Source organism: Meles meles, chromosome 1, assembly GCF_922984935.1.
Source record: "Meles meles chromosome 1, mMelMel3.1 paternal haplotype, whole genome shotgun sequence".
Lineage (NCBI taxonomy): Eukaryota > Metazoa > Chordata > Mammalia > Carnivora > Mustelidae > Meles > Meles meles.
In genome coordinates, this window is record NC_060066.1 from 22,041,554 (window position 1) to 22,051,041 (window position 9,488).

Sequence of the window (9,488 nt, forward strand, 5' to 3'; positions counted from 1 at the left end):
GACTGGTCTGTCAGTGCTGAAAAGGAACCTGTGAGGAGGAGGAGGACCTCCTCTTTGTGTTTTATATTCATTCAAATTTGAAATAAAAATTTTTTTCTACACATTTGGAGTCTCCTTTAAAGCACAGTGAGGGGCCCTGGGTGGCGCAGTGGGTGAAGCATCTGCCTTCAGTTCAGGTCATGATCGCAGAGTCCTGGGATCGAGCCCCACATCGAGCTCCCTGCACAGTGGGGAGCCTGCTTCTCCCTCTTCCTCTGCTCCTCCCTCTGCTTGTGCTCGCTTGCTCTCTCTCTCTCTGTCAAATAAATAAACCAAATAGTAAAGAAAATAAAGTGCAGTAACATAGCCATCCATCAACCCTTCTCAGCTTTGGGCATGGAGAAGGAGGAGGAATTGTGACACAGAGAATTGAGAATAAGCAGAAATTTTGTTTGGCTTCTGTCTTAGAAAATCATTGAGAAGCTGTGGATATAAAAATTAATTCATGTTCATGGCTGGGTAATGGAAAAAGGAGGCAGGAGCCCAGTGTTTGGCCCAGGAAAGCCATGCCAGCCAGTGTTAAAAACATCCTAGAAATGGTCCACAAAGCAGGTAACCCACATGTGACTCGCAGGTGACTGCAGTTCTGCAACAGCAAGACAGCAGTTGAGACGAAACAACCTCCAGAGCTTATGAAGTGATTTTGCAGAGGAAACAAATTAGCATAGGCCTCCTCAAATAGGCAAGTGTCTTGCAAACCAGGCCGTAGCCTTTCCTTCCTCATCGCTCCGCCTGCTGTAAAAACATGTCATCTGGATTGTTGATGAAAACAGCTCTGTCTTTAACATCTCAGACGCCTCATCATCTGGTGCCCTCAATGTGGAGGAACCCACAGATCTGGACATCTGTGGACTTTGAATCTCTGTGTCCTCAATGGTTGTAACCCTAATACACGGGTACTTCTCTGTCATCGTTCTGAGTCGTGACACACGGGGCCTGCAGAGCCTTGACTCTGGAATTAGACTGCCCATGTCTGGATCTTGGCATGAATCCTGGCTCTTTTTTTCTTTTTTCTTTCACTCTCTTTTTTTTCTTTTTTTTTTTTTTTGCTTCTTAGGCTTGGATGGACCTAGATGATTTCCTCATTCATGAAATAGAGAGAAATAGAGCACTTGTAAGAGCTCAATGGAAATACATTTGTATAAATACATAGTAGTGCCCAATGCAAAAATTCTGTAATCAGTGTTATTTATTCATATTATTAATGTTATTGGCTATAGTTTTCTTATTTTCTTTCATTCTTTCCTTCTTCCTCTTAAGATTTTTTCCTTCTTATTCATGTCTTCCTTTGTCCTTATTATCAGCATTAACCCTCATTATGTCAATGTTATTACTATATCTTAAGAATAGGCTGTAGACCCGCTTGATTTTGGTCACTGATGTGGTATGGTGGTGAGTGGGAGGTATGCACAGTCAAGGTTAGTACTCTAGGCGTGATACAAGGTTGAGCACACTTTTTAAAAAAATTAATTAATTTTTTTAAAAGATTTTATTTATTCATTTGACAGAGATCACAGGTAGGCAGAGAGGCCGGCAGAGAGTGGTGGGGAAGCAGGCTCCCTGCTGAGCAGAGAGCCCGATTCGGGGCTCGATCCCAGGACCCTGGGATCATGACCTGAGCCGAAGGCAGAGGCTTTAACCCACTGAGCCACCTGGGCGCCCCAAGCACACTTTTTTATAAGCCCTCGCCCAGAAGGGAGGTGGATGGAGACATGGGCAGGGGAGCGCAGCATTGCGAAGAGGAGGGAGGATGAGGAGGGTGGGAAGAGAAGAGTGAGAAGGGCCACAGGCGGCCTTTAAGGGGGACATAGCATGATGTAAAGAGCATAAACACGCAATCATCTTCCAGAGTGCTTTATCATCTTGTGATGGAAGAATTTATGCTTGCTCGAAACCACTACTCTGATTAGCCCTAAAACGTGAATGTGGGCTTCTGGAAGGCTTTCTTTTGTGAGCAGAAGTCCTCCCAGGGCGCAAGAAAGGCTTGGAAGTTGTAAAATGCAGTGAGAAGTGGCGATTGAGAGTAACATCGTAGCCTTTAGGAAACAGGATGAACCCGTTGATACAGCATCAGCTAATGTGAATACAAAGCATCCTCTCACATGCAGAAAGTCAGAAAACGCCCCCTCTTCTGGGGAGCCGCTATCCTCCCCATGCACAAGCTGCTGTGGGTCTGGCGGGCAGTATGTTTTGAAATGCAGAGAGCATGGATGAGAATGGAAAATCCTTTTTATGGTTTCAGGTGACACCACAGAGAGAAGTTGTCATCTGGAACAGGGGAGTTGGATCTGAAACCCAGAAAGGACAAACTGACCAACACCCGTGGTGAGAGGCTTGAGCTCTTCTGGGAGAGGTATAGGGAGATGGCCAATAGGACTGGGACCCTGCCTTGTTTATTGCCCTGAACCCTGCCGAGCTCCACCGGTCTGAGGACAAGAGTGTGCCTCACACGTCTGAAGCCTGTGTTCCATGACCCGCTACAGAGAGAGAGTGAGTTCTGTCCCATCTCACCATGTGAACTTTGGCAAATGGCTCATCCTTTCGTGCACTCAGCTGCCTTATCTCCAATCGAGAAGAGTGACTTCAGATCAGGTTAGTGTTACTGACGGTGTCCTTTGGAAGCCATGGAAGGACAAAGGCATGAAGGGAAGCATGGGGAGAGGTTGTGTTTCAGGTTTGCTCATATTTATGCCTTGTGCAGAAGGGCTCTCTGACTTACACCAGGTATGCGACTGCTTTCCGGGTGATGTTAGGTCTTAAAAAGGGCTTCAGGGCTGAGGTTGGAAACCCATTGGTTCCGCCATCTTTAGATTGCTTTGGCTTCTTATTTTCTGTTTCTCTTACTCATGAGGCTACATGAGAATATATTGTGCTGAAAACATGGTGGGAAAAAAAGGGCCCAGATAAAACTGAATTGGAAAAGACAAGGGTGCGCAGGATACAAGGGCTTTGGCTCAGGCAAACCTTGGTTCCTCCGTAGGAAGCAGCAGTGGAAAGGTTCTGCACCAGAGGGGCTGTTTCCTTATGTCTTCCTCACATCGATCTCTCTCCAAAGCAGAACTAATCCTTCCTGCTTCAGCTTATGGGCAGAAACCAGTGTGGAGCACCGATTTCTAATGGGGCGTGTGTTACGTAGTTGCCAACGACAGTATCATAAAAATAGATGCTGCGAGTTGCACCTGAAGGGGACCCACATCGTGGTGTTGGTTCGCAGCACGGATGGTTCCTGCAACCCTCCAGCCAGCTTTATCTCCAGTGATGCCAGAGGCACAGATATTAGCATGTTGTTATAAATGGGTTTGCATGGGTGGCGATTGCTGGTATTCAAAATATGTGGGTTCTAGAAATAGTATACGTATTATAGAAACCCCAATTGTACTTGCATAGAGTGTAACAATCCGGGGAACCTGGCATTCTGTACCTTTCACAGCAGTGCCTGGAGTTTGATTCTGGAACCATCCCTTGTCTGGCAGTCGATTCTGGGATTGTCAGATTCCATTCTCCAAGGTTAACTGACGCTCCTCTCCCAGAACACTGTCACTATTGGTTTATGCATAGGTATGGTGACAGCCATGGAGAGGGCAAAGATCTGGGACCCCATCTAGTTGCTAGAGCAGGTTGAATGACCATCTCGTTCTTTTGCTAATAAACTCTCACATGTGGGCACTGTTGCTTTGAGGTCTGTTCCAGTGGAACCTGAGAACAAAGTTGTGGGGGCAGAAAATTTCACCTCTGCTATTCAGAATGTGGTGTATGCAGCCGGCAGTACAGGCGGCAGCTGGGAGTCGGTTGGAAATACAGAATCAGGCCCATCCCACACCTGCTGACTCAGACTCAGTAATTTAATAGGATCCCAGGCGATTCATACACACATGAAAGTTTGAGGAGTTCTGTTGCAGCCTTCCTCCACCTCTGACTTAAATATTTGTGGATACAAAAAAAAAAAAAAAACAAAAAAGCCCCAAATCCAGTCATTGTAAAGTGTGAGATGGGCGTAAGCCACTTTGCAACAGAAAGCAAGAAGGCACATTTCTGAGGACCTTACACCATGGGCCCTTTGTGAAGAAGAAGCAGGAGAGGAAGAAAAATTCAGCAGAAGTTGCCAAGTCACATACTGACAGGGACAAGGCCAGTGAGGGAAACAAATGCGGGAGGGATGAGAGCCCTGTGAACCAGAAAATTCATGCCTCTTCCTAAGCCAGCCCCCGTCCCTCCACCTGGACCATTGCCACATGGAAACACCGGCCCAGTGTGGTCAGACCTTCTGACTTTCTTAGAAGCCCAGAATATACATCTGAATGGAAAATTTCCCGATTTTTATGCAGTGAGGCTCAGTAGACTAAATCTAATTCTATCAGCTAATAACAGCTGAGTTTACTTAGTCACCAGCTCCTTACAAGGGCCCATGGCAAGTCAGTTTCCCTCTCCGCATTTCTATTTGTGTGTTCCTTTCATGAGTTATTATTAGAGAACATGTAATTTCCTAAATCCATTAGAAAATAATGATGTGCTTAGGAGACCTGAACCAAAGGCTCTGAGAATACATTGCTGATTTCAGTTGGAGCTGATATCTGTGGAAGGCTGGCAGCCTGGAGCTTTCCAATGGGATCTTGATTTTCCAGTGCTGAATCCAAGGGTTCAGAAAACACGCTGCCTAACCATGCATTACTATCCAAACAGGTGGGCTACAATAAGCTTTGCAATTCAGTGATCTGCAACTGGGTTCAGATTGAAGGTGCATGATTAAAGGAGTTTTGTTTGTCTAGGAAGACCCTGGGCATTGGGGGTGAGCGGTGGCAGGGAGCGGGATTGCACAGAATCCCCAGGTGATGTGGTGCCCTGCTTCCCTGGGGATGCGCCCCAGAACTGAGTGATTTTCTAGGTGTTGTCTAAAGACAACCTGTCTTCAAATGACCTACAGTATGTTTTTCAAATGCAGAATCTCAGGGGTGATTACAAATCTATGAAATATCAACCCAGGGATTGAAGCCATGAAAAGGCACTTTTAGCAGACACCCCCAGTCACTTTTATGTCTATTAAAATTGTAGAGCTATAGCATCCGAATGAACTGATGTTAGCTGGTAACCGATTGCTCTCCATGTCTACTGAGGACAGAGTAAACAGAAACGCACTTGATCTATTGCCAGAGATTTAGAATGTTTTGGAAACACCAGTAGGATTGAGATGTAGGATGGCCTGATGCCAATGAGCAAACCCCCCTGACTTAGACAAGGCGTAGATGGGGTGCTGTAACCTGGTTCTCTGGGGCAAAGTGCTCCTGTTCGTGGTGTTTTGCTAGTGCCCTGGTGCATGGACTCCAGCCAGTTTCATGCCACCAGCATGTCCTCACTGAATGGGAAGATGGGAAGGACCATGAACAATCAGCTGTCACTAGCCTGTGCCAGCAGGCTCCCACCCACCCGACAGCCCCTCATGCAGCAATCCCAGAGGGTAACGGAAGTGCAGGGAATGATGACATTGCTCCGGAAAGGAACAACTGCTTTTGTTGTTGTTTTTTAACCAAGTAGAAATTTAATCCAAATCCCAGTGTAGTGCACAGTTTATAGACCTGGGCTGGGCTTCTCAGAATGTCCATATGAATCACCTGTGCGTCTTGTTAAACTAGATTCGTTAAAATAGATTCGTCTGCGGTCTCTGGGATGTGGTCAGGGAGTCTGTGTTTCTCACCAGCTCCTAGATGAGGCTCCTGATGCTGGTCCAAGGAGCACACTTTGAGAACCAAGTAAGTTGACGGACTTTGGCGCTTTCCTCAAACACTGATCAGAGCCTCAAAATGTACATTTGGGGGCAGCTGGGTGGCTCAGTTGGCTAAGCAACTGCCTTCGGCTCAGGTCACGATCCTAGAGTCCCATGATCTAGTCCCACATTGGGCTCCCCACTCGGCGGGGGCTCTGTTTCTCCCTCTGACCTCGTCCCTCTCATGCTCTCTCCTTTCATTCTGGCTCTCAAATAAACAGATAAAATCTTTAAAAAACAAACAAACAAACAAAACAAAACGTACATTTGAAGAGTCTGAAAGTCATACCCCAACTAGCGCCAGAGGAAACAGAGACTGAGAGCTCCAAATGCTAGAAGAATTGTCCTGGTATTTGGCCAACCAGTTCCACAGTGTTCTTCTGGAATGGAGTGGTCAGAGTAGAAAAGACGACCACTCTTGCCTAGAGACCAGCATCAAAGAGCAGTCCCCTGCCTAGGTGGGTGTCTGAAAATGGGCATCTTTAAGCAAAGGCTGATTCTGAAATCTACTTTACTAGAGATGATTACCAACATGATTACCTTGATTGCCCAGAGAGGCCATAAAGGACTTTGGAGGACCAGGGACATCCATTAAAAGGAGGGGGTTCTGCCTTATGTCCATCTTTTAGCTGTACCACTTTAAGGTTCCTCAAACATCGTGGAAGGGTTAGGACTGATTTGGGGGGCCAAGAAAACCAGACTTGTTATTGAATAAGTATTTCCTCCCGCTGTCTTAACAATAGAGTGTTCTTGAGTGTTTCTGGATGTTAAGCATTGTGCTGGATGTTTTATCTGCGATTTTCCCAAGTCCCCTACCAGTCAGGCAGCATGGGTATTATCATCCCCATTCTCAAGTGAGAAATTGAGGCACCATGAGATGATAGAACATGGCTAATGCCAAGGCATGAACAGGTGTTAGAGCCAGAATGTAAACCCAAATTTGTTTCTGCAATTTCTGTGGATGTTTGACCTTTTTGCTTCTTCTTACCTTTCAACCTTTGAGAATAAGGATTATGCCCTTTCTTTTTGCTTTTACTTCATTCTTGAGTACCCAGGTAGGTGATGTGTGTACGCCTGTGTTTATCTACACAAAAAGTCTGTACGCGATGCTTTGTTTCTTGGGACTTGATAACCGTGCAAATGAAAATAAAATAAAATGTTAAAGCCACATTGCTTATATACTGATATGTTCATACAAGTCAATGTGCTGCAAAAATTCCAATACTATTTTATAATTATTGCGTATAATTTTCAGTGTGCAACTGATAGAACTCACTAAGGCTGTATATGCGACAGGGGTATATGCGTGTGGTATGAGAACACATCTGCACACTCAGGGAGAAGCCAACAAACCCAACCACAGAATGAAGTGGGAGACACATTTTCACTGCAGTGGGCACAGCACTGAAGTACATTTAAAAGCCTGACAAGTGCCTTGACCTAGTGAGAAGTCGGAGTCGAGCCAGGTCTGAGGTGCCCTTCTAAGACACCAGGGCAGGTTGGACAAAGCCTAGGTTACTTTGTGCAGTCCAAGGGGAGGTCTTCTTGGAGCCCCGGAGAACTCAAATTCAAAGAGACTGTCAGGAAATGGAGTAAGATTTCCTAAGCTTTAAAGAAAGAGTCTTCATTCCACGGCTGTCAGCAGTCTTCCTGGTAGCCCTTTCCTGCTCTTTAACGAACCCAGCGCTGGTATCGAAGCTGTGGACTGTAGCTGCCCGAGGAAGGGCGTCCCTCACTCTCTGCATGCTGGGCGGGGGGGGGGGGGGGGGGGCGGGGGTGAGAGGTACGTAGGTCTTGACGTGGGAGTTAGCTCTGTGAAGCTCAAATCTTCGTTAAGTGTGCCGGCCACTGTTGGCCTTGGCCAGATTGCTGTTCTCCTCCTCCTTCCTGGCAAAGCCAGCCTCCAGGGACAGCGTCTCAAATGCCATGTATCCCCTTGCCCTGTGTCCCTTATGGGTACAGGTGGCACGTGACCCCTTTCTGCCAAATGAGATTTCAAGAGAAGTGTGGTAGAGAACTCTGAGTAAAATCTTCTTTCGTGATGAAAGGGGTGCTGTGGCAAGACCTGTCCCAGCCCCTCTCTGTTTTGTATGTGGTGTTGGCGGTGTGAACATGTGATGCCTGGAATGGCAACAGCCATCATGAGGTCATGAGACAGGAAGCCCAAAGAGGAAGACAACACAGCAGGAAAGGAGGGGTGGGAAAATGGATAGAACCAGGGCCTATTTTATTTTTATTTTGATTTTGATTCCAGTATAGTTAACATACAGTGTTATCTTAGTTCAGGTGAACAATACAGTGATTCAGCAGTTCCATGGATTACATAGTGGTTGTCACGGTAAGTGCGCTCTTAATCCCCTTCACCTGTTTTACCCATTCCCCTCACCCTCCCTCTGGTAACCATTAGTCTGTTCTCCATAACTAGAAGTCTGTTTTTGCTTTGTCTCTCTCTCTTTTTTTTTTCCTTTGTTCATTTGTTTTGTTTCTTAAGTTCCACCTAAGAGTGAAATCGTATGGTATTTGTCTTTTTCTGACTTATTTCACTTACCATTACATGCTCTCAGTCCATCCATGTTGCAAATGGTAAGATTCGTTCTTTTTTATGGCTGGGTAATATTCCATTATATATGCACATCACATCTTCTTTACTCATTCATCAGTTGCTGGACATTTGGGATGCTTCCGTAATGTGATGTAGTAAATAATGCTGCTATAAACATCAGGTGCATGTGTCCTTTCAAATTAGTACTTTTGTATTCTTAGGGTAAATACCCAATAGCATGATACTGGGTCATAGGGTAGCTCTATTTTCAATTTTTTGAGGAACCTCCATACTGTTTTCTAGAGTGGCTGCACCAGCTTGCATTCCCATCAAGGTCCAAGAGGGCTCCCCTTTCTCTATGTCCTTGCCAACACCTGTTGTTTCCTGTGTTGTAAATTTTAGCCATTCTGACAGGTGTGAAGTGATATCTTCTTGTGGTTTTGATTCGCATTTCCTTCATGACTAGTGATATCGAGCCTTCTTTTCATGTGTCTGTTGGCCATCTGGATGTCTTCTTTGGAGAAATGTCTATTCAGGTCCTCTGCCCATTTTTAATTGGATTCTTTGTTAGAGCCAGGTTCCTTGATGTCATCATTAAGCTCCTGACCCAACAGTGGGGCCCAGACTTCTGGACTTCGTGTTCTGGGTGATAACCGAAAGTGTTTTTTGTTGAAGGTGTTGTTCGGTATTCTGTTACTTGAGGTTCACAGCATCCTGAATGATACACAAGTTATATAATCTCTCTGAACCTAAACTTTCTTCTCTAAAAAGTGAGGCTAGCACCACCTAGGAGAGTCGGGAATAATTAAATAATTGGATCTGCATAGGTCGCCTGACATCATGCTGCCTCCCAGTAGGTACTCAGTACATTCTCATTAAGTGCAGAGAAAAATTGGGAGTGGGAACCTCTGCTTTTGGCTGAATGTGAGTATTGCCACAGGTACTTGATGAGGCTTCTAATGTGTAGAATGAACAGTACAATGATTTTTTGCTTCATATTGTTTTATGTTATTACTTGATTTATAAATATCTTGTGTGTAGAATATGTATTGTGTATAAAATATGCATTTATTCGTTGTTATAATAGCCTACATTTATATATATATTTTCTTCTCACATCTTTCTCAGTGCTTTGCTGGGGAGCAAACT